Here is a 25,505-nt window from a genome sequence, read left to right as displayed (position 1 = left end):
AGCACAGATCTATAAAACCACAAGGGGGATTATCCTACAGCTAACAGAGCAGAAGCCTGCTTGTCTAGGATACTCTCAGTTTAGATATTTGAGATTTTGGGGATTTTTGTTCTGTGTAGCCAAGAAATGAGGAAGAAGGTCTAATAACCAGACGAGCGAGACAGACTTTTTTGGATGGAGAGTTTACTTGGCCCCATTCCCACTGAGTTTTGGTGAACCTCTTCACTACATAAATCATCACCTCAATCTTCATGTTATTACTGAAAGTCTAAATATATGTCAAGGTATTTTCAGTGTTACTGCTTTATGAGAATGGATTCTTCTTCCAAATCCATGTGCTTTTAGGAAGAAACAGTGTGTGTGTGTATATATATATACACACATATACACACACACACACACATATATTTTTTTACACCTGGAATTTCATCAGATATGTGCAGGTGGCTTTAGAATAAACCAGAAGAAAAGAATTAGGGCATAAAATTATCTTGTTCTGTCAGACTGATGACATGACTTGACTATGTTTAAGCTCAGCTGAACAGCTACTTTTGACTCATTTTCAGCCATCAGTGTTCTGTCACACACAGAAGAAATATCCACACTACACAATAAAATTCAGACTTCCAGGATCATTTCTCCTGCAAGAGTTGCTTTGCATCAGGGAATAGCTATTAAATCTATACTTTCTCTTGGGAATTGCTAAGAATTAAATCAGATGTATTGTGGGAACTTTAAGGTAAAATCAGACCTCAGCAAATTTTGAAATAAAGTAGATGTTTTTCCAACCAGGACCTGAAGTATCAGAGAGTGGAGAATTTCATTGGTTAGCTGAATAGAGACGGTCAAGCTGAGACATGTCGCTTTCCAGAATGTGTATGGCAAAGGTCCATGGGTTCAGCGTAGTGCCCCATGAGTGGGCCATGCCTTGCCCCTTTGGGCCTTGGAGATGCCTTTACCCCTGATCAGGAAAACCCTTCTCTCCCTTCCCCAAGCTCATTTGTATTCATCTGTCAAGATCCAGTTCTATGTTGCTTCATCTGTGTCCTGGGCTCAGTGAGGTCCCCCAAAATTCATGTCCACTCAGAACCTCAGAATGGGATCACGTTTGGAAATAGGGTCTTTGCCGATGGAATTAGATGAGATGAGGTCATCTTGAAATCCAGTAACCGGTGTCCTTATTAGAAAGCCACACAAAGCCACACACACAGGAAAGAAGGTCATGTGAAGATGGAGGCAGGAATTGGAGGGGGCTGCAGCTCTAAGCCATGGAGCACCAAGGCTTGAAGAGGCAAGGATGGTTTCTTCCCCAGAGCCTTTTGGGGGAGAGCCACCCTGCTGACACCTCAACTTAGATTCTAGCTTTCAGAGCTATGAGAGAAAAAAACTCTGTTGCCCAAAGCCACTGGATCTTTATATTTTGTCACTTCCGCCCTAGGAAACGAATCGACTTGGAAAGGTAAACCATCCCCACTTGCTTCACTGCTTCCTGATGATACTGGCTGAGCACCTTCCACTGGGCACCCTCAGGTGGCCGTGTACCTCCTTCCCAGCACTCAGCACCCCGCACTCACTTTTTATATTTCTACCTCCTCTAAGAAACTCTCAGATCTCCAAGAGCATGGATGTTTCCTCCTCCATGTATGTGTCCCCAGCCTCGACTGTGAGGCCGGGTCAGTGTCAGACTCTCATGACACGGTGACTTTGATCTGAGCACTTCGTTTCAATGCTTGATCATGCTTGTTGCGTATAGTACGCTTTATGGAAGTTATCGAGATCCCTGGGGAAAACTTGTGGGGATTCCCAGGTGAGGCTGTCCTGAAGCTGCACCATAGGGGAGCAGGAGGCTGAGGATTGGGGTTCAGCAGGGGACTCTAGAACCTGGGTGTTAGGACCTGTGCCTCCACTTAAAACATACATGGTCAAGGACAAGCCATTGAACCTGCCCAAGCTTCAGTTTCCTCATCTGTCACAGGAGCTGGGAGTAGTGGCAGTACCTGTCGAAAAGGGTAGTTGTGAGGACTGGCCAGGTAACACCTGTGAAGGTGCCCAGCGTGGTGGTTGACAGGTAGTAAATGCTCAATACATGTTCGCTGGTACGTGTCATTCAGTAAGAATGGGCCCCTTGGCTCTCTGTTGGATTTTTTGGTGACAGAGATAATCTACATAGCTTGTCTATCTTAGTTTACCGTTCCCACAGAAGCTACTTCAATAGTTTGGTTGAATTGCTTATCTAGTTAAGCAGGAGAGAGACAGAGTCTCTTTGACCAAGAAAAGAGGCAGCGGAGGGCAAAGGTGAGGACAGGAAGGCTCAGCCTCGCTGCCACCCAGTGGCTTCCACAGTGTCCCTCTCCTTGGGTTCCTTTCAGTGCAACCCCTAAGTGCAGGTCGTTCCATGTCGGCCAGGTGAGCACCTAAGGAGGACCACCGCCATGATAGGTGGTCACAGCTGGGCTGGACAGAGAAACGGCCTCAGAGGTGTCACATCCTGAGCAGCTGGGAACCTGGGAACATGTTAGGTCACAGGGCAAGGGAACTGAGCTTGCAGATGGAATTATGGTGGAGGAGAGAGTCCTGGATTACCCAGGTGGACCCAGCATAAGAACAAGAGCCTTCTATGATGGAAGCAGCAGTGTAGAGTCCAAGAAGGCCATGTGACAACAGAAGCAGAGGGAGAGATGGTGATGTGTGACAGAAGCACCAGGAAGGAAGGTGGTGGCATGAGGTCAGGGTGCTGATGTGACAGCAGGAAGCACGGGGTAAGAAGGTGGTGGCACAACAGCACCAAGTCAGAGTGCTGATGTGACAGCAGGAAGCACGGGGCAAAAAGGTGGTGGCACAACAGCACCAGGTCAGAGTGCTGATGTGACAGCAGGAAGCACGGGGCAAGAAGGTGGTGGCATGAGGTCAGGATGCTGATGTGACAGCAGGAAGCACTGGGAAGGAAGGTGGTGGCACGATGGCATGAGGTCACAGTGCTGATGTGATGGCAGGAAGCATGGGGAAGAAAGGTGGTGGCATGAGGTCACAGTGCTGATGTAATGGCAGGGAGCACGGGGAAGGAAGGTGGTGGCGTGAGGTCATTGTGCGGATGTGACAAGGAGCCAGCACCTTGGTTTTAGCTCCATCCACCCCATTCTGGACGTCTGACCTCCAAAACTGTTTTGGGTTAAGCCTGTAAGTCTGTGGCAATTTGTTCTAGCAGCACCAGGAAACTGATGGTTTGTTTAGTCAGGGCAGCGAAAGTTGGAGACATTTCCCCCAGCTGAGTGGAGAGGCAAAGCTTTACACCCAGGAGATCAGTGTCCAGATAGACTCTGTCATTGTCTCTTTTTATAACCAGGGTAAAATATTAATCTTTCTGAATTGCAGTTTCACTTATAATAGGAAGGGAACAATGTGAAACTCACTGAGAGGATTAAATAATATATAATACACCTGGCACATCGTAGCTGCAGTTTTTCTTCTCTCCTACAATGTGTCCGAGTTGTCAATACCAGCCTTTTGAACTGAGAATCCACATTCTCTAATCAATAGTAAAAATGAAAAAATCCTGGTTGTTGAGGACGAGTAGCTTTACTTCAATGTGAATTAGCTACGTTAATTCCAGAACTTCTTTTGCAAAAGTTACCAAGATTTTTGGCCTTAGAGAAAAAGAGAAGACAATACATAAACATAAGCATATTTCTTGTTGTGTTTTACCTCAGGCTTCAGTCAGGTGGTGGTTCCTAGCCTATACATTGAAAATAATTTTCTGAATATCCTTTTCTTCTGTATTTTCCATCAGTGCCAAATTTTTCAAATTTTAGTGCATGTTGGTTAGGGATATATTTAGATCATGTCATTTATGATGAATTTGGATCTTAGTAATAACATTTGGTTTTTTGGACTTCATGTGTTACTGCTACCAAAAAAAAAAATCAATTCAAATATCATCAGAACAAAGAAATAAGAAAAACAATGCCCAGCTAAAAAGGGTTTCAGAGAAAACAACACAAGACAAATAATAAAACCAAGCATTTTCTCCCTTAAAATGTCTGTTTTCTTCTGGCTCCCAACCACTTCAAATTCAGAGCAACAGCTGCAGTAAAAGCAGTAGCTGTAAGCAAGCTCAGGCTGCTGTGAGCATGGTGGAAATCCTTATCTCATGGCACTGAGGGGTTTCTGAACAGTCTTGGCAGCACTTCCAGACAAAGTTCTGAGCATAAGACAGTTCCAGTGGGAGCTCTGCGGTGCTTCCATTTGCTTGCATAGATTACTAGAATCTGGCTTACAGGACAGGAGTGAAGTGCATCCTGCCAGGGTAACTCAGGGAGACTGACTAGGAGGGATGTTGGAGATGTGAACATGTTTGACAGCAATTGTTGTCTTGTATAAATGATGACTAGCACTGGTGTAAAGATGAGGAGACACCAAGAGCACAGCAAGAGGGATGGATCCCTAGTGTATTAGTCAGCTAAAGGGGTGCTGATGCAAAATACCAGAAGCCTCTTGGCTTTTATAAAGAGTGCTTATTTGGGGTAGGAGCTTTCAGATACCAGGCCATAACGCATAAGTTACTTCCCTCACCAAAGTCTATTTTCACGTGTTGGAGCAAGATGGCTGCCAATGTTTGCGAGGGTTCAGGCTTCCTGGGTTCCTCTGGGCTCAGCTCCTCTGTTTTCTCCACAAGGTCAGCTACAGACTGTGAGGCTCTCTAGGCTTTGCCTCTCTCTACAAGGCCAGTTGTAGACTATCAGGTGAATGACTCTGTCTCCAGCTCAAGACTTCAACATTAAACTCCAACATTAAAAGCCCCAACTCTGTCCTTTGCCATGCATTATATCTGTGAGTCCCCACCCACCAAAGGGCAGGGACTCAACGCCCTAATGACATGGCCCAATCAAAGCCCTAATCATAACTCAATCATGCCCAAGTACAGACCAGATTACAAACATAATCCAATATCTATTTTTGGAATTCATAACCATATCAAACTGCTACACCAAGTAATTTCGGATTCCATAATACAAAGATAAACCATGGAATGGGAAGAACTAGATCTAAGTTTGACTCTGGCTCTACATGGTACCAGGTGTGAGGTATTGGGCAACCTAACTTGGTTAAGCTTTGGTTTTCCCATCCCGCCTTCTTCTCTGCTGTGTGCTGCTTTCCCTTGTATCTTCTACTGCTGCCGCCCTCACTTCTGCTTTGTCTCAGGGTGCACTCTGCTGGAGGGTCACCCACACCCACCCCTAATATTTGTAGGGCAGGAGTACAGAGTCTCATAATATATACTTAAATGCTTAAAAAGTTTTATAAATCGAGCTAAGAAAATGTTCAATAATATATTTCCTATTCTCCTGTTTGACACATCTACGTTCAAAATGATTAGGAAGGTCCAATTCACAGTTATAATTTTTTGACAGCTCAGAGCTTCCTGATGGAATGTGGTGGTGCTGGGAGAGCCAGTCCCCAGTCCCTGTCCCCCTTCCCGCCCCTGCGTCGTTCTTGCAGTCCAAGCAGCTTCATGGGCAGGGATGTGGACGCTGCCCCCTGCATGCTCAAGCTCTGTCTACTTGGCCCCCACTAACCACCCGTCAAGTCTGGTGCATACCTAGTGGTGAAACAATCTTCCCTCACGATGAAAAACTTGGAGAATGGACCTGCAAAGGCCCTGGAAATGGGATCAGATTCATTTGGGCAGGGAATTTCTGGGCAGTCAGAGTGCAGCCTTGTATTGGGGGTGCTGACTCTAGGTGGGTACATCCCCTTGGCTGTGTGGAACCTTCATCCCATGGGAAGGTCTGCAGCCAAATGAAGATCTATAGGGCTCTCAAGAATATAGGGTTTGGGAGGGGCCATTCTCTCACAGGTCTAAGGGTAGTACTGGGGTCACCCAAGAAACAATATTTTCGATGCCTCAGTGTCTTACAGAGAGTTTCTTGGTGTTCTTAAAATAGCTCTTTCAGTTAATACTAAACTACATACTCCTACTACACAGATGTTTGACTTTAGTCCCAAAGGCCTGGACCCAAGCCAGAGGTATAGAACCCAGTGAGATTGGGTTCAAGCAATTCTCCAGCTCTTGCCTGCCTAAAGCTTTCTTTCTGTATAAGTCTTATGAGCTCCTTGGGCTAGACTTCCTCTTCCTCGTAAGAGGACAATGTCTGAACATTTTGCCAGGCACAAGTCAGCTCCTTAGAGTCGAGCCAGGTCTCCTGCAACCTTGGTGTGTCACTGTTAAGGGTTGTCCACAGTAAATTGTGGTTAAGGGAAAAATAATGAGAACAAAAGTCCTTTCTCTTGACCATCTGCTATAGCAAGGGTTTTAAGACCCTTCAACAAAAGGCTGAAGATCCAAATGCCTCTTGAAATCTGAGCAGACTGGATATTTATCTCTATCTTTAAATAAATTACAAAGGTAAAGAATTTTCCCACTAAGTAAAGTTATTTTTGCTTTAATGCATCTACATTGTGAATGAGAAGTTGTAAAGAGAGCTCAGAACTCTGGAAAGTTGTGTATGGACACTCTCAGTAAATGCCCAATGAATTGCAAAAGGCACAAAATGTGGATTTTGAGAAACATCTTTGAATGCATTTAAGGCCAAGGCCTCGCTTGTCCAGTCTTAGCGTGTGAGAAGGATGGGGGAGACCAGAGGAACAGAGAACTTGACGTGTGCGGTCTGCTCAGTCACAGAACATCACCTCAGCAGGACGTTGGCAAGACATTGCCCAGACTTGACATTGGGCAGGGAGGAAGCTGCAGCCAAGAGGGCGAGTGACTCGCTCAGGTGATGAGCTCATGGGACTTCATCCGGAGACCAGAACCTGGGTGTCCTGACCACAGCAAGTCTGCATGCTCTCCACCCGAGCCTGCTGCGTCGCCATTTGGTGAAGGTCATTAAATAGCCTGAGTGTCAAACACCGCGTTATACATCTATAAATACTTGATAAGTGGTATTTGATATGAATGTGGTTATTTTGTTTTCCAATGAAATAAAATATAGATTTTTTAATAGACTTGCTTGCTGCATCTGAGATGATATGAATACTCATATATCATTTGGAAAATTTAGAAAAGAAATCTGAAGCAGAATGATTTAATAGCATCCAGAGAGTTTGAATGGGAAAATGGCCTCACCTGGTTTAAAGAATAATGACCTGTGCGCCAGAGCCTAGGAGCCCTTGTCTTCTTGGGGGGGTGTATTGGTCTGATGCCAAATACCAGAACTCTGTTGGCTTTTATAAAGGGTATTTATTTGGGGTAGAAGCTTACAGATACCAGGCCATAAGCATAAGTTACTTCCCTCACCAAAGTCTATTTTCACGTATTGGAGCAAGATGGCTGCAAAGGTTCAGGCTGCCTGGGTTCCTCTCTTCCTGGGCTTGCCTCTCTCTGGGCTCAGCTGCTCGGGTGTCTCCACAAGGCCAGCTGTAGACTGTTAGACAAATGGCTTGTCTCTCTCCCTGGGGCCTTCTCTCTTTCCTCACAACCAAGCTCCTCTGTGTACTTACATCCCAGGTCTCCAGCTCAAGACTCCAGCATCAAATTCCAGCATCAGAAGTCCAACATCAAAAGTCCAACTCTGTCCTTTGCCATGTCTTTTATCCACCCTTGGTGGGTGGGGACTCAGTGCTCTACTGATATGGCCCAATCAAAGCTCTAATCATAATTTAATCAATTATAAGTGATACCTCTGACAGACCAGTTTACAAACATAATCCAATATCTATATTTGGAATCTGTGAACCATATCAAATTGCTACCGGGGGCTTCTCTCCCCAGATTTGTGTAGGCATCTAGTGAAGGTAAGGAGAAAGAAGGAAGAAAGCAGATGTATTGTACTCCTTAGGAAAATTCTCTAGGACGTCGCTCAAGCGATTGGGCTCCTGTGTACCATATAGGAGGTCCAGGGTTTGAGTCCCAGGGCCTCCTGGTAAAGGCAAGTTGTCCCACGTGCTGAGCTGACCTGAGCAGAGAACTGGCCTACACAGAGTGCTGGCCTGCATGATAAGCTGGCCCAAGTGGAATGCTGGCCTGTCTAGGAGCACTGGACTGCACAGGAGTCCTGGCCTGAGCAGAGAGCTGGCAGAACAAGATGATGCAAAAACAAGAGACACAGAGGAGAGACAATAAATGACACAGCAGACCAGGGAGCTGAGGATGGCACGAGAGATTGAGCACCTCTCTCCCACTCCAGAAGGTCCCAGGATCTGTTCTTGGTGCCACCTATTAGAGAAGACAAGCAGACCCAGAAGAATGCACAGTGAATGGACACACAGAGCAAATGACAAGGGATGGGGGTGGGGGGCGAGAAATCTTTAAAAAATTCTCTAAAGGTTTATTTTATTTTTAATCCTTATAAGGGTAATAATAAAGAGTTGGTATTTAATTTACTTTTATATTTCTTTTCTGTGCTTAATTAGGCTCACATATATAGGGTGCTGACCCTGATTTCCAGATCATTCATCCTTTCCAGGGATCACCAATAGAAACATAAGGGAATGGCCTTCAGACGGTTTTCTCCCAAACTTGGTAATGCGTGTCCACCCGCCACCCCCTCACCCCCTGCCACACACATACACACACAGTGTGATGGTTTCTAAAGGCCATTAGCAGGCGACTGAGACTTGCAAACAGAGATTGAATAGTGGGTAGTTAGTAACAACTTGGATAGGCAAGTGAATGGTATATTGCCTGTATGGGACTATTTCTTATTCTTATTAAATAATAAGCACTGGTAGTGACATTGAGTGTCAAGTTCCTTGCTTAAAGTTCACTAGAGAGTGTCATAGAGGGTATAATTGAAATCGTTTGGAGCATTTGAATTGTACATTCAAATGCTTGTAAATTTACCAGTTCTTGTAAAATCACGTTTTGGTCTAGGTTTTCTAAGATAGGATTAAACATGCAAGATTAAACACAGGGAATCAGCTGTGAGAGAAATTGGGGAAGGGACAAAAGAGGCTGGGCGAGCAGTCAGGCCAAGAGGCAACAGAGAAGGGAGGGCGGAGGGGAAGGCGGGCAGCTGGGCAGAGGGTCGTCGAGGGCAGTGCGTTCTAGGAAAACCAGCCTGGCTAGCGGCGAGTTCAAGGCCACGTCACAGGTGTCCTGTGTGTCGGAGGAATGGACCGACATAGTAGCCCTGCCATGCTCAGTCCTAGGCTGGGAGAAGCCTGGGGGCAGGATGGCCTCAGTGCAACACCAGGGCGACTGGTTCTGTGCACCGTCTCCTTTTGCCCTCACCCAAAGGTATCTAAGATCGTAAATTCAGTCTGGAAGCCCTGCAGCACTCTGCATCTGGGACTCTCGGCCATGACCCCGTGACCTGGCCCATGACCACGCAAAGTTTTCTTCTGCCACAGAGGACACGCCCTTGGGAGCATACCCGTTTCCTTCATTCTGCTCCTCAGTTGGGGGTCTAGAAGGGGCCACAGTTAAACCTGTGTGAGTTGCAGCCACACCTCTGGCCACTGCAGGCTTTTCTAGGATCCCTGATCTTTTTTAGGGAATCACTAGATTGGGAAGGAGGAGAAACACCCAGGGGCTGAGGAGAGGCATAGAAACTTCCCTCCACAGGTGTGAGGTGTAGCCCAGTCAAAATTAGCCTCTAAGGCGGACCATCTTTACACAGAGCACCTGGGTACCGAGCGGGCAAAGAGAAGAGGCTGTGGCCCCACCCAGGTAAGTGAGGCACATTTAGTGGGAGAGACAGACTCACATTCAGGTGATTTCAGGATAATGTGGTGTGTGCTAAAACAGAATTGTATGTAGGCCCAAGGGTGCCCGAAGGAGTGAGCGGAGCTTGAGGGGTCAGGGAAAGCTGCTTAGAGGAAAGAACTTCTCAACTAAATCTTAATAGACCTTAACAAAAGGTGTATTTTATTTTGAATAATCAGTAACACTTTCTGGAAAATATTTTCACATCTTTACTTTTTAAAACCCCCAATTCCCTGAACATCCTCATGGGGTTAAGTGTATGTATTTGTTAAAATGTGTTTGGAATCCACTTTGGGGCTTGGGAATCACTATGCGACATTCACATTACCACATCTTTCCTATAATGGTAGATTTATGTTTAAATAAACACACTGAGAATGATGAACTGGTTAATAAGAACTACGACTAAAAATTAGTCCCCTTTCCATGCAATCTGTCTGTAAACCTAAAACTGATCTAAAAATAAAGTACATGTGTACTTTTAAAGCTTCTTTAAATAAAATTTTATTGAAGTATTCATACATGAACCTACATAAACAATAAATGTATAGTAAAATTTGTGAATTTACAAAACAAACATGCATATCATCATAAAATCCTCCCATATATCTCTCCGCTACCAACACCATGCGTTGTTGTGAAACATGTTACAAACTATAAAAAAGCATCATCAAAATATTACTACTAACTATAGCCCATATCTTATATTGGCGTATTTTTTCCCTAATCCACCCAATTATTGACACCCTGTATTAGTAATATAGATTTGTTATTGTTCAGGAGAAAACAGTTTTAGTATTTGTCCTGTTAACCACAGTCCATCTTCCACCACTGGATTCCCTGTGTTATACAATCCCATGCCATTCAAAGTGTATGCTCAGTGGCTCTCATTTTGATCACAGAGTTGTGCTGTCATCACCTCAGTCAATTTTAGAATGTTTTCTTTACTCCGAAAGGAAAAATCCCATACCCCCTTATACCTTTATTGTTGTCCTTAGCAGTGAAAAAACATCTTCTTGCCATTGCTGCAAGATATTACAATATTACTGTTAGCAACTGTCTTGTAATTTACATGAGTTGTAATTTTCCCATATAATATCATCATATTCTTACTTAACAATTTGTAAAAGAAGAACATTCTTATATTTATACTTTTAACCACAATTTTCATCTACCACTGAAATCATTGTTATACATTCCCTACATTATTCCTGAGTTTCCATTCAATTGACATTTATTTCCACAGACTACCCCTTCAGCCATGATCACTTTATCAATCAGCAGTAGTTTTGATCTGCATTTTCCTAATAGCTAGTGATGTTGAGCATTTTTTCATGGGCTTTTTGGCCATTTGTATTTCCTCTTTGGAGGGATATTCTATTCAAATCTTTTGCCCATTTTTAAAATTGGGTTGCTTGTCTTTTTATCGTTGAGTCATATGATCTTCTCATATAACATGGATATCAAACCTTTATCAGATAAGTGGTTTCCAAATATTTTCTCCCATTGAGTAGGCTGCCTTTTTACTTTCTTGACTTTTGAAAAACAAAAGTGTTTAATTTTAAGGAGGTCCCATTTATCTGTTTTTTCTTTTGTTGCTCATGCTTTAGTGAAAGATTTAAGAAACTACCACTTACCACAAGATCTTGAAGATGTTTTCCTGCATTTTCTTCTAGGAGTTTTATGGTTGTTGCTTTTATATTTAGGTCCTCAATCCTTTCTGTTTTAATTTTTGTATAAGGTGTGAGATAGGAGTCCTCTTTCTTTTGCTTATGGATATCCAGTTCTTCCAGCACCATTTGTTGAATAGACAATTCTGGCTCAGTTAGGTGGGCTTGACTGCCTTGTCAAAAATCACTGACTGTGGATGTGAGGGTTTATTTCTGAATTCTTGATTTGGTTCCATTGGTCAATCTGTCTAACTTTATGCCAGTACCATGCTGTTTTACCAGTGTAGCCAAGTAATATGCTTTAAAGTCAGGAAGTGAGGGTCCTCCAACTTTTTTCTTCTTTTATAAGACATTTTTGGATATTCAGGGCCCTTAACCCTTCCAAATAAATTTCACAATTGGCTTTTCCATTTCTGCAAAAAAGGCTGTTGGGATTTTTATTGGGATTGTGTTGAATCTGTAAAACAGTGGGTAGAAGTGACATCTTAATGATATTTAGTCTTCCAGTCCATGAATGCAGAATAGCCTTCCATTTATTTAAGTCTATCTCAGTTTATTTTTAGCAGTGGTTCATAGTTTTCTGAATGCAGGTCCTTTATGTTCTTGATTAAGTTTATTCCTAAACATTTTATTCTTTTAGTCACTATTATAAAAGGATTTTTTTTTCTGATTCCCTCCTCAGGTTGCTCATCAGTAGTATGTAGAAACATTCTTTATTTTTGCATATTAATCTTGTATCCTGCCAGTTTGCTGAACTCGCCTATTAGTTCTAATAACTTTGTTTTGAAATTTTTAGGATTTTCTAGGAATTTTTAGGATCATATTGTCAGTGAATAAAGAAAGTTTTACTTCCTTTCCTATTTGGCTGCCTTTTATTTCTTTAGCCTAACTGCTCTAGTTAGAACTTCTAGTGCAATATTGAATAATAGCTGGTGACAGTGGGCATCCTTATCTTGTTCCTGATCTCAGTGGGGAAGCTTTCAGTCTTCATCGTTGAGTACAATGCTAGCTGTGGATTTTTCGTATATGCACCTTACCATGTTGAGAAAGCTTCCTTCTGTTCCTATCTTTGGAGTGTTTTTTATCAAAAACGATGCTGTACTTTGTCAAACAACTTTTCTACATCAATCGAGAGGATCATGTGATTTTCTTCTTCCATTTATTAATGTGGTTTATTACACGAATCGATTTTCTTACGTTGAGAAACCTTTGCATACTTGAGAGAATACCCACTTGATCATTGTGTATAATTCTTTCAATGTGCTTTTGGATTTGGTTTGTAAGTATTTTCCTGATGATTTTTGCATCTATATTCTTTATAGAGATATCAGTCTGTGATTTTATTTCTTCATAATATCTTTATCTGCTTTGGTATTAGGATGATGTTGACTTCAGAGAATGGGTTTGGTAGCATTCTTTCCTCTTCAATTTTTTGGAAGAGCTTGAGCAAGATTGGTATTAGATGGTCTTTGAATGCTTGGTAGAATTTACCTGTAAGCCATCTGATCCTGGGCTTTTCATCTTTAGGTTTTTGTTTGTTTGTTTGTTTGTTTTTTTAGATGTCTTTTTTTTTGGCTGTTTATTTTTTTAATGTTACATTAAAAAAAAATGAGGTCCCCATATACCCCCCACCCCCCTTACCCCACTCCTCCCCCCATAACAACAACCTCCTCCATCATCATGAGACATTCATTGCATTTGGTTAATACATCTCTGAGCACAGTTTTTGATGATCGTTTCATTCTCTTTACTTGTGATTGGTTTGTTGAAGTCTTCTAGTTCTTCTAGGGTCAGTGTAGGTTGTTGGTGTATTTCTAGGAGTTTGTCCATCTGTAGCAGTTTGATAGTATTGATGAATTCCAAAAAGAAATATTGGATTATGTTTGTAAACTGGTCTTTCCTCTGGGCATATTAGAGTGTATTGGGTTCAGAGGTTTTACTTTTACTTGATTAAATAATGATTAAGGCTTTGATTGGGCCATGTCAGTAGGTCATTGCATCCCCACCTCCTTGGTGGGCAGGAACTCAGAAACTGCACTGCAGAGAAGGGAGGTTGGAGTTTTGAGCTGGAGCCCGGAAATAAACACAGAGGAGAATGCAGAGCAGCTGAACCCAGAGAGAATCGAGCCTCTGGGAGAGAGTTTGATAGTCACCTGATAGCCTACCACTGGCATTGTGGAGATAGCAGAGTGGCTGAGCCCAGAGAGAGGCAAGCCCCAGGAAAAGAGGAACTCAGGAAGCTGAACCCTTGCAGACATTGGCAGCCATCTTGCCCCAACTCATAGCAATAGACTTTGATGAGGGAGGTAACTTTCACTTTATGGCCTGGTATGTGAAAGCTTCCACCCCAAATAAATACCCTTTATAAAAACCAACCAATTTCTGGTATTTTGCATTAACACCCCTTTGGCTGACTAATACACCATCTCACCTATGTTATCTAGTTTTTTGGTGTACAGTTGTTCATAGTAGCCTCTTATTATCTCTCTTATTTCTGTGGGGTCATTGGTAATGTGACCCTCTCATTTGTTATTTTATTTGCACCTTCCCTTTTTTTTTTCTGTGTCAGTCTAGCTAAGGGTTTTTTATTTTGTTGATCTTTAAGGACCAACTTTTGGTTTTGTTGATTATCTTTATTGTTTTTTGTTGTTGATTTCATTTATTCTGTTCTGTTCTTTATTATTTCTTTCCTTTAACTTGGTCTGGGATTAGTTTGCTATTCTTTTTCTAGGTTGCTCCTGGTGTGCAGTTAGATCTTCAATTTTAGCTCCTTATTGTTGTTTAATGTAAGCATTGAGGGCTATAAATTTCCCTCTCAGCATTAGAACCCACAGGTTTTAATATGTTGTGTCCTCGATTTAATTTGTCTCAAGATATTTACTGAATTGCCTTGCAATTTCTACTTTGACCCACTGATTATTTAAGAATGTGTTTTTAATATCTATGTATTTATGATATTACCTTTTTCCATCTTTATTGATTTCCAGCTTCATTCTGTAATGATCAGAAAAAGTGTTTTATTATAATTTCAATCTTTTTTTAAATTTATTGAGACCTGTCTTGTGACTCAACATATGGTCTATCCTATAGAAGGATCAATGAGCACTTCTAAAGAATGTATATCCTGCTGTTTTGGGGTGTAATGCTCTATAAGTACCTGTTAGATCTAGTTCACATATCATATTATACAAGCTCTCTGTTTCCTTATTTATCTTCTGTCAAGATATTCTATCCAATACTAGGAGTGGTGTATTGAAGTCTCCAACTATTATTGTAGATATGTCTGTTTCTCCCTTTAGTTTTGCCAGTGTGTGCCTCATATATCTTGGAGCGCCCAGGTTAGGTGTATAAATATTTAGTGTAATTATTTCTTTTTGGTGAATTTCCCCTTCTTAATCTCTTACAACAGTTTCGCATTTAAAATCTATTTTGTTCAATATTAGTATCACTACTCCAGATCATTTTTTATTGCTATTTGCCTGGAATACCTCTTTCCTACCTTTCACTTTCAACCTGGTTATATCCTGATGTCTGAGGTAAGTCTCCTATAGACAGCATAATAGATGGCTCATAATTTTTGTCCATTCTATCAGTCTTTGTCTTTTGACTGGGGAGTTCAAGCCTTCTACATTTACTAGTATTACTGTAAAGTCATTACTTACTTAGTCTATTTTGTCCTTTTGCTTGCTGTTGTCATATCTTATTACTGCCTGTCTTTTTGCCCTTTAATTTACCCTTCCTAATAAATTTCATTTCTATATTTCTCCAAGTCAAGTCTTCGCCCTTGTGTTTTCCTTTCAGGCTGCAGCACTCCCTTTAGTATCTCCTGTAATTCTTGTCTTTTGGTAACATATTTTATCAGTTTTTGTTTGTCTATGAAGACTAAACTCATGCTCATTTTTGAAGGACAGCTTTGCTGGATACAGAATTCTTGGCTGACAGTTTTTCTCTTTTAGTACCTTAAATACATCATACCACTTCCTTATCACCTCCAGGGTTTATGACGAGAAATTGGCACTTAGTCTTATTGAGGTTACCTTGTATATGATGCTTTTCTTTTCTTTTGTTACTTTCAGAATCCTTTCTTTATCTCTGATATTTGTCATACTGAATAGTATGTGTCTTACAGTAGGTCTAATATGGTTTATTCTGTTTGGGGTGCTGTGTCCTTCCTGAATGTTGATATTTATGTCTTTCATAAGAGTTGGGAAGTTTTCAATCATTATTTCCCCAAATATTTTTTCTGCCCCTTTTCTGTTCTCATCTCTTTCTGGTCACTGATAACACGTAAGTGTTTATGTAACCATTCAATTCCCTGAAACCCTGTGCCATTTTTTCTATTCTTTTCCAGGTCAGATATTCTGTCTTCAATATCATTAATTCTGTCTTTGATCAATTCAAATCTGCTCTTCTGTGCCCCTAATGTAGTTTTAATCTCATCCATTGTGTATTTCATTCCCAGAAGATCTGTTACTTTTCTTTGCCGGTTTTCAAATTATTCTTTATGCTCACCCAGTGTCTTCTAAATATCTTTTATTTCTTTAGTCATGTTTTCCTTCAATTCCTTGAATTGATTTAGGAGATTTGTGTGATTATCATTGATTGCTGGTCGTAAATCCTGTATCTTGTCAGGATATTTGGTTTGTTCCTTTGGCTAGCCATCTCTGCTTCCTTGTATGGCTTGTAATTTTTTGCTGGTATCTACGTATCTGAATATTTTGGTAAATTTACTCTGACAGTCATTTTTTTCTCTCTTACCTAATGTTTTTGTTTTCCTGGGTCATATTTGATTTTTTGGTTCAGCTTATTCTGAGTCTTTACAATTGTCCAATTTAAGTTATAAAAATTGGCCAGAGACTCCACTATGGGGTGCATATTTTCTCCTAGCAATTGGGACTAAGTTCTAAATCCAGTTTTCTCCTTGCAGTTTCCTGACCTGCCAGCAGATAGTGCTCTTTAGTGAACCTTCCCATGGAGGTGTTTCTTTCAACCTCCACTTGCCTGAGTTTCTGGTCTGTTGACCAAGATTCAAAGTAGAGTCTGTTGGCCAAATTCACTGAAGAGAAAGTGCTCACCACCCTCTACTACATTCTCCCTCTTCACAGGGAGAAAGACCTCTATTCCCCTCTCAGTGGGCTACAGTGGGTCAGGGGCTTTATTCACTATGAATATCTTGAATGTGAGGGATGGGTGCCCTTCCACTGTGGGGATTTAGTAACTAATGGTTGTCATTTTGGGTTCTTTGTCTTTCTGTCCCTTGCCCTCCTGGGGATTGCACAGCACTGTCCTGGCCTGCTGATCCCTAAAGAACATCTCTTTGACAACTTTTGGCCCTTTCTGCATTATTTATGGAGAGAATTGAACCCTGCCTGCCTACTCCAAACCCATCTTCCTGGAACTCTTAAAGCACTTTTAAAAGGAGCTCTAACTGTTTAGAAGGAGTTATGTCTTATGCAAGGTATATGCAAATAATAACAAAAGATAAGTAAGATAGTTCTACCTTCACAAGGTTTCCAACTCATAAGAAATGAAGAAATATTCAAGACCCATATATCTATAGCCAATTGATTTTGCTAATTCCATGTCCACCCAATCAGGAAAGAACAGACTCTTCAAGAAATGGTACAAAATGACATCCACAGGTAAAAGAATGAAAGTAGCCCCCTACCTCATACCATAGACAAAAGTTAACTTAAAAATGCATCCACAACCTAAGTAAAAGACCTGAAATCATAAAACTCTTTGAAGAAAATATAGGGGGAATACTTCAGGACCTTACATCAGGCAATAGATTCTTAGATAAGATATCAAAAGCATAAGTAAAAAAAGAAATAAAATATATCAATTGGACTTCATAAAAATTAAAAACTTTTGTGCATCAAAGCATAGTACCAAGACTGTGAAAAGACATCCTACATAATAGAAAATATTTGGAAATCATATATCTGACAAGGATTAACCAAGCGTATATAAAGAACTCATACAACTCTGCACCAATGACAAAATAATTTATAAAGGGGCAATGCAATTAAATAGACACTTCTCCAAAGAAGATATACAAATGGTCAATAAGCAGTTGACAATTTGCTCAGCATCACTAGCCATTAGGGAAATGAAATTCAAAACTATAATGAGATACCTCACACCAACTAGGGTGACTATTTTAAAAATGGAAAATAATAAATGTTGGTAAGGAGGTATAGGTACCCTTGCACATTGCTGGTGGGAATGTAAAGTGATACAGCGTTTCCCTAGAAAGTTGAACATAGAATTACCATATGAGCTGGCAAGATCACTCCTAAGTGTATACCCAAAAGAATTGGAAGGAGGGGCTCCAGCATATTTTCACACTGTTGTTCATAGCAGCATTATCAAAGTCTCCATAAGGTGGAAGCAACCCAAGTATCCATCAACAGATGAATGGATGAACAAAATGTGATATAGATACATAATATTCAGCCATAAAAATGAGCGAAACCCTGATACATGCAACAATATGGATGACCCTTGAAGATTCATGCTGAGAGAAATAAGCCAGACACAAAAGGACAAATATTGTATGATTTTGCTTATATCAAATACCTGGAATAAGGAAAGCCATAGAGACAAAAAGTAGATTACAGATTACCAGGGATATGGGGAGTTATTGCTTCATAGATACAGAGTTTCTGTTTAGAGTCATGAAAAGTTTTGATAATGGATGGTGGTGTTGGTAGCACAATATTGTGAATGTAATTAATATCACTGAATTGCATACAGGAAAGTGGTTAAAATAGGAAACTTTGTATTACCCCAATAAAAAAAAGTAAAATACTTTAAAAAAATACTTTAAAAAAACATGCAAGGAACAACATATACAAGCCCAATTATGAAGAGATTTTATTTCAAAAATTATATTGTCTGTCAGTTATATTTTTTCATAATAGCTGTATTATTTTAGGTCAGCCCCCAAAGTTACAATGATAGTCTAAAATGTAGCACAATTATCTTGAACAATAATTATTCTAAAATCCCCCAGTGCTAACTGGTAGCCTGTAGATTTGGGCTGCTTGTCAGGGGTTTGATGAAGTTAGGGTCAGGAAGAATGGATTTTCCAGAAAAACCTGTCTTTAGGTTCTAGGCAACTTATCTGTAAGAATGAATAGAAACTGATAAAAAAGATTTATTAGCAGGGACTATTAAGGCCAGATGAAAAGACTTGGGAGAGGTAGGGCAGTTAAGTCCAGCAAACACTGAGTTTGAGGGGAGAATCTGCTAGAACCAATTCAGCAACCCGGGCAACTTCCTGAGAGCCTCTGTTCTTAAAGAATTCAGCCTCCAATGAAGTTCTCCTCATCAGGCCTAACTAGTCATTATCCCTGTACATACTGAGATCTCACAAACACTTCCAGGAAAAAAAAATGAGTGTTAACTCAAGCTTATGGTGTCCCTCAATCTGATATAAAAGAAATATAGAAGTGTATTAGTCAAAGGGGTGCTGATGCAAAATACCAGAAATCTGTTGGCTTTTATAAAGGGTATTTATTTGGGGTAGAAGCTTAGAGTTACTAGGCCATAAAGAATAAGTTACTTCCCTCACCAAAGTCTATTGCCATGTGTTGGGGCAAGATGGCTGCCAAAGTCTACAAGAGTTCAGGCTCCTTGAGTACCTCTCTCCCCAGGGCTCTCTTTCTCTGGGCTCAGCTGCTGTGCTTATTCCACGAGGCAGCTGTAGACTATCAGGCAAATGGCTCTGTCTCTCTCCCCGGAACTTCCGCAGTGTCTAAGGAGCCATCTCTTCCTCTGTGTTCTTCTCCTACGTGTTTACTTCCTGGGCTGCAGCTCAAGACACCAGCATCAAAACTCCAACATCAAAATGCTTGAATTCTGTCCTTTACTGTGTCTTTTATCTCAACACCCTCCTGACGTGGCCCTATCATTCAAGTCTAGCAGGACAGTTAATTCTCAAAGGGTATCATCTTTCCTTCGCCAAAGGTCGTGCTGAATTGGTTAGTTCCTGGCCAGTGTCCTGAGCTGTTGAACCTTGAGCCTGTACTGAGAGCTTCTGAATCCTAAGTGTCGTAGATAACTTGAACCTCAAGTTCCTGCTTATGGCGGTTGATTTATAGATGTGACCCAGGCCTGCTTTGGAGTCTGTGCCTGGGTAGCTTCATTTCTGCAGACAGCCTCTGCTGGGAAGGATTGGGGAAGGTGTGTGTTTTGGAATTGCTGGTTTGGTGCTAGGAATGGAGACACCTTTGGCTGCAAAAAATGTCAGCAGTGGACCACAGCATTTATGGGACATTCCCAAGTTAAATATTCACTGAGAGAATGCCTGCACATCTGCCTGGGGACACAAAGTCAGGTAAGATTTTGCAGTAGTTTGTCAAGGCTCAACATATCAATTTAATCATCTAGGAAATGAGCTGATTAGAAAGAAAACAAATTATGTAACACCAAACCGAGAAGTTTTAAATAATTGGAATTAATTTGACTTTAGTGAAAGATTGTTATAGTAAAACTACTTCCCAGTAATGTTTTCTGGTTATGAAGACTTCATGAACCTAAGAAAAATGAAATAATAAAACTGATAAGCTCTTGTCAGCATTTCAAAAGTGTCTATATTTCATAAGTATTTTTCTCCTTTCATTTCACTTTCAAAAGGTAATAACCAGAATAAAAATGTATCTTCCAAGGTTCTTTATATTTTCTGAAAGTCTCACAATTTAAACCTTGACTGCATGAATCCTTGTACAATCTTGCATCTACTTTTGCCTCTGAACAAATGTATTTAATTTAATTACACACACACACAGACCTCCTTGGGTAAGTATGACATTTTACTAAAGAGAAAGTTGCAGATACATATTCTTATTGAGTAATAATGTATTCCGTTGATTAAATAGAACAGGAAAGATTATATTAGCTAGGGCAAGAAGACTTCTGAGGATAAGAAAAGAAGTAATCTGAAAATGTGACTCCACATATTTTTCTATAATCATCTAAACATGTCATGCTGCTTGTAAGGGAACTTTGGTGAAAAGGACATTCTTGGAAAAAACTATTCATTAAATACCCTGTGCCTATGTATGTCAAATATTGATTTTATTATGTATGTCAAATATATTTTATTATGTATGTCAATATATTGATATTTGACATACATAATAAAATCAATGAAATCCCTTGGAAAATACCTTAGGCTGGTGGTATTCTAACCTAAAGATTCTTCTTAACTTTTCTGGTGGTTCTTTCTCAAGGTTTAGGTGGAGGTTTCCTAAAAAATGGACTCTATTTACAGCAAACATTGAAAGGCCAAGAGCAGCCTAGAGGAGATCTGGTCACCTTGGGTTATTCTCTATAGTTTTCTTGCATGAAAAATAATGCCTTAAAGTGGCAGTATGCTTAATCTCTGTACTCCCTTCTGTATCATCCTGGGGAAATTTAGAGTAGTGTGTAAAAAGAAACAGCTGTTGGTCACATGAAGTTGCTTTACTTTCAGCCTTCTGTTGATAGCTGTGAACGTGCTTTTTAGGGTAATGCTATAAGCTATAATGGCAAAGACCCCAAGTTTTAGTTTCTTATGAGCTGACAGCTCTCCTCCAAGTGGTGATTCTTGGCCCCAACATTCTTCCATCTTATGGCCCTGCCCTTGTCATCAGATAGCTTTCCAGGTCTCTGGCTTGTTGGCATCAAGCTAGGAGGGAAACAGGCTTGGAGGATCACATGCAGGGGGCTTCCAGGCCTGGAAAGCAGCAGGTGTCACTTCCCTCATTCACGTTGCCTGGAATTCAGTTACACACTACAACTAACTGCCAAGGATCCGAGAAATCCAATCTACCTGTGTGCCCAGGAAAAAGAATTGAACTCCATGACCAACTCAGCAGTCTTTCCCCATCTCCTTTCGGGTCTCCACATACCTGTTTCATCCTTCTCCTCACACGTGGAACACACTTTTAATCCCCCTGCTCTGCAAAGCTACCTCCAAATTCCATCCTGTCCCTGTGAGCACCTCAGGCTCTAGGAGGCCGTGGGGCATGTGCAGCCACTGTCAGACCTCAACACAGCCCAGCTGTGAACAGAAGGGCAGTCCCTCCACCCCACCCCACCGCGTCACCCCAGGGTTCAGTGCGCAGTCCCCCATAGAGAAGAATGAGCATGCTGAGGGCATCCAGTTGGAAAAGTGAAGAGTCCAAGGTCCCAAGCCTTGCCTGGACTGGAGCAAGAATGGATTCTGGCTGGGCAGGTGTCGTGAAAGCCCCCGTCCTGGCAGTGAGGGAGGTTTGTTGATTCGATGCCGATTCTGCTGTCTGGATACACTCCATGGTTACAGCAGAGGTAGACATCTTGGAGACATTCCTTCACTTCTTGCTGGTGCAGATTTTTGGGACCTGAGAATTGCTTAAGCAGACAAATGCTTTTTAAATTCAGGTTCAAGATTTTTCTGGCAACATAATTACCTCAAGAACTTAGGAGCTTCTGATGTATTTTCTTCCAGTCAGTTCCATGTTCCAGTAATCATACAATGTTCTATTAAACACACTTGTCAAATAAGCTCTCTTTGCTTCCTTGGCCCAGAATGTCTCTTTCTCAATCTAATTATGGATTTCTTGCAGCCTCATGACAGAGTAGGCTTGAGTGGGAAGGTGTAGCTTTAAATGGATGTTTGCTGCCGGGCTGAGTCACGTCTTTCAACTAAAATACCTTTTTACTCAAAGGCTCCTTCCAGCTTTGTCTTTTACTATTTGGGACACATGAAAATTCTGGATTTTCCAACCCTACAAGGCCTTTGCTCTCTCTATTCATTTCTAACGCTGCTTGAGAACTAATTAATTCTTGCCTGAGATCATCTTTTTTTTTGTACTTTCCAGAAGCAGCCACTGGTAACAAACACACCCTAACCTTCTGACTTATGCCCACCTCTCCTATGTCCTCACATCAGTGAGCATTTTGTTTGTCTTCTGAGTTACTCAGATTAGAGACTCGCCAAATGTTTTACCCCTGAACAACACAGATCTCCATCTTTCCCACCTCCGAGACATATTTACCAGCCATGCATCACATGACTGCTTGAGCCAACTCCATGTTTCTGTCATCGCAACATCCCACTTCAAGATGCCAACTTTAATGACCTTAGATGCTCTAATATATTAAACCCTCAAATCTTACTGATTCAAGTAATCCAATATAATACAAGTGTATTTCTTACCCATGTAAAGTCCAAAACAGGTGTCCCTAGTTGTAGCAGTTTGATATGATTATGAATTCCAAAAATAGATATTGGATCATGTTTGTAATCTGGTCTGATTCCAAAAATAGATATTGGATCATGTTTGTAATCTGGTCTGTACCTGGGCGTGATTAAGTTACAATTAGGGCCTTGATAGGGCCACGTCATTAGGGCATTGAGTCCCCACCCCTTGTGGGTGGCGATTAAGGAGTGGGGACTCACAGATAAAAGGCATGGCAAAGGACAGAGTTGGGGGTTCTTAATGTTGGGAGTTTTGATGTTGGAGTTTCATGCTGAAGTCTTAAGCTGGAGCCCCAGGGGGAGAGACAGAGCAGTTCGCCTGACAATTTACAGCTGATCTTGTGGAGAGAGGCAAAGCCTAGAGAACGTTATAGTCTACAGCTGACCTTGTGGAGAAAACAAAGGAGCTGAGCCCAGAAGAACCCAGGAAGCCTGAGCCCTCACAGCCGTCGGCAGCCATCTTGCTCAACACGTGGAAATAGACTTTGATGAGGGAAGTAACGTATGCATTATGGCCTGGTATCTGTAAGCTCCTACCCCAAGTCAAATACCCTTTATTCGAAAACCAACCAGTTTCTGGTATTTTGCATCAGCACCCCTTTGGCTGCCTAATACACTAGTCAACTTTCTTCTCAGTTGCCAGTCAGGGACTTAGGCTTCTTCCATCTTGTGGTGGTGGTTTTTTTTTAAGTCACATTCAGTGTGTGGTTTCCATTATCACTGTGCTTATCAATGAATTGGAACAGGAAAATGCTAGGAAGTTCACACCTGGGAGGTTCTTATGGGCCAGTCCTGGAAATCCCTTCTAACCATTCATTGGCCAGTACTTTCACAGGGTCACACACAGCACAAGGAAAGCTGGGGTCTGTGTGGCCTGTGTGTCCCAGAAGGGGCAGAAATGGGTTTGCTTAGCTTGTCTCTACCGCAGTGTCCTTAGGCAAGTCATTTACTCCCTGTTCTTAATTATCTTTATATGTAACATGAAGCGGTAAATCACTTACCAAGTAAGTTAAATGTGGCAGTTTGAGATTATTTATGAATCCCCCAAAAAGAGAAAGATTATATCTGTAAACTAGCTTCTTCTTCCGCTGGGTGTGATACCCTTTGATTGTATTGAATTAAAAGGTATTAAGTTTACTTGATAAAAACCAATTTAGGGCTTTTGATTCAACCATGTCAGTAGGATGTCACTCAGGTTGAAGCCCTGCCCCCCTTGGTGGGCTGATGTAAGTGATACTTGCTCAAGAAGACACACAGGAAGACAGAGAGTGCTGCCACTGTAGCAGTTTGAGTTTATTTATGAATTCCACAAACATGGATTATGTTTGTAAACTGGTCTGTTTCTCTGGGTGTGATCGCCTTTGATTGTATCAGATGCAGCTGAGATGCCTTTGATTAAATTATGTTAAGATTAGGCTTTGATTTGACCCCCTCAGTTGGGTATACCTCAGGACTGAGTCCCTGCCCCCTATGCCTTAGGAATAAAAATCTGTTGCAAATCAAGAATATATTGTATCAATGTTCAATAACAGCTATTCTGTACTTGTGTTTCTTTCATTGTGCTAAAGGTATTTGTACTTTAGCATCACAGCTAACATAAACTTTATCTATCACTTGTCTTCTAATTTCTGGCAATTTTAGAGGCACACTATTTGACGTAGACCAATGAAAGTAATTTACCTCTTTGAAAGATATATCCGAAGACATGCTTGTATTCTAAAATGAAGATCAGTCTTAAAAAATATTACATCATTAGGCATTAGCTATTAATTCACTCATTTACCAAAAAGTTTCCTGAGCACTTACTAGTATGGCAATGAGCTGAGTACTTTGAGAGACGTAAGTGGAATCAGCCCCGATTTGTCCTTCAAGTAGGTAAATAAGTAACTTACATCTATCCTAGAATGTGGAAAGTAATTTTTTCACTAAAGGAAAATGATAGTTCAGAGAGGAAGATAAAATCATATTGAAGGGGAGCAAAGGTGGATAACTTGGGGCTTTTTCATGGGGAAATGGCATTTCAGCTGGAATTTTGAAGAAGGGTTATGTTCAAAGAGTTAATGCACGTAAAGGGCTTAGAATAATCAGAGGTACAGAGTAAGCATTCAGTAAATGGTAGCTATAATGATGATAGCGATGAAAATGAAGGGGGTGACGATGGTGGTGGTAGGGATGGAGGTGAGGGGGATGGTAAAGGTACTAGGCATTTGGGTGGTGGTTTTATTACTTGATTTTACCTTAATTTTCAGGAAAAAGTATTAGTACACACTGGGAACTCTCAGTTGCTCAGAGAGATGTCACTGAGAAAGCAAACTACATGATTATTTTGAGTGTATTTGTTTTTATCCTCCCCCCCTTGCGGCTTGCTTGTTCTGTCTGCTCTCTGTGTCCATTCACTGCATGCTTTTCTGTGTGTGTGGTTTTTTGTCTCCCTTTTTTGTTGTTGTCGTTGCGTCCCCTTTCTGAGCTGGCTCTCCATGGAGCTTGTGGGCCAGGCAGCACTCCGCAGTGTGCAGGCGAGCCTGCCTTCACAAGGAGGCCCCGGGACACGAAACCCAGGGCCTCCCATATGGTAGACGGGAGCCCAACTGATTGAGCCACAGCCGCTTCCCTGTTTTGAGTGTATTTTGAGCAATACCCAAGTTCTGAAAATTTCCCTAAGAATCCCAACCAGAAATGGTGTCTCCTTTTCTGAATTCCTATGGGCCTCTCTTTGAAGGTTTAGTTTTGAACCTCCTCTGGCTGATCCCCATGTGCTAGAGATAAACATAGAACTGGGGAACACCTGCGGAAATACTGCATCCCTTCTCTCTTGCATATTTTAATGAAGCATCTAGCCTGGAAATTCTAGGAGCAAACATAGACGTTGCTGTACTTTCTTTCACCTGGCTTCAGAGCAAGA

The 25,505-nt window shown here is 41.3% G+C and overlaps 1 protein-coding gene across 7 annotated transcripts in view; it reads left to right on the top strand.

Moving 5' to 3' along the window:
- RGS7 (regulator of G protein signaling 7) overlaps window positions 1–25,505 on the top strand; it is a 530,807-nt gene that overhangs the window by 322,856 nt on the left and 182,446 nt on the right. The window lies entirely within an intron of this gene.

Source organism: Dasypus novemcinctus, chromosome 13, assembly GCF_030445035.2.
Source record: "Dasypus novemcinctus isolate mDasNov1 chromosome 13, mDasNov1.1.hap2, whole genome shotgun sequence".
NCBI classification, from domain to species: Eukaryota; Metazoa; Chordata; class Mammalia; order Cingulata; family Dasypodidae; genus Dasypus; species Dasypus novemcinctus.
Note: the sequence above shows the minus strand (reverse complement) of the source record. Positions and strands in the feature narration are given on the sequence as shown.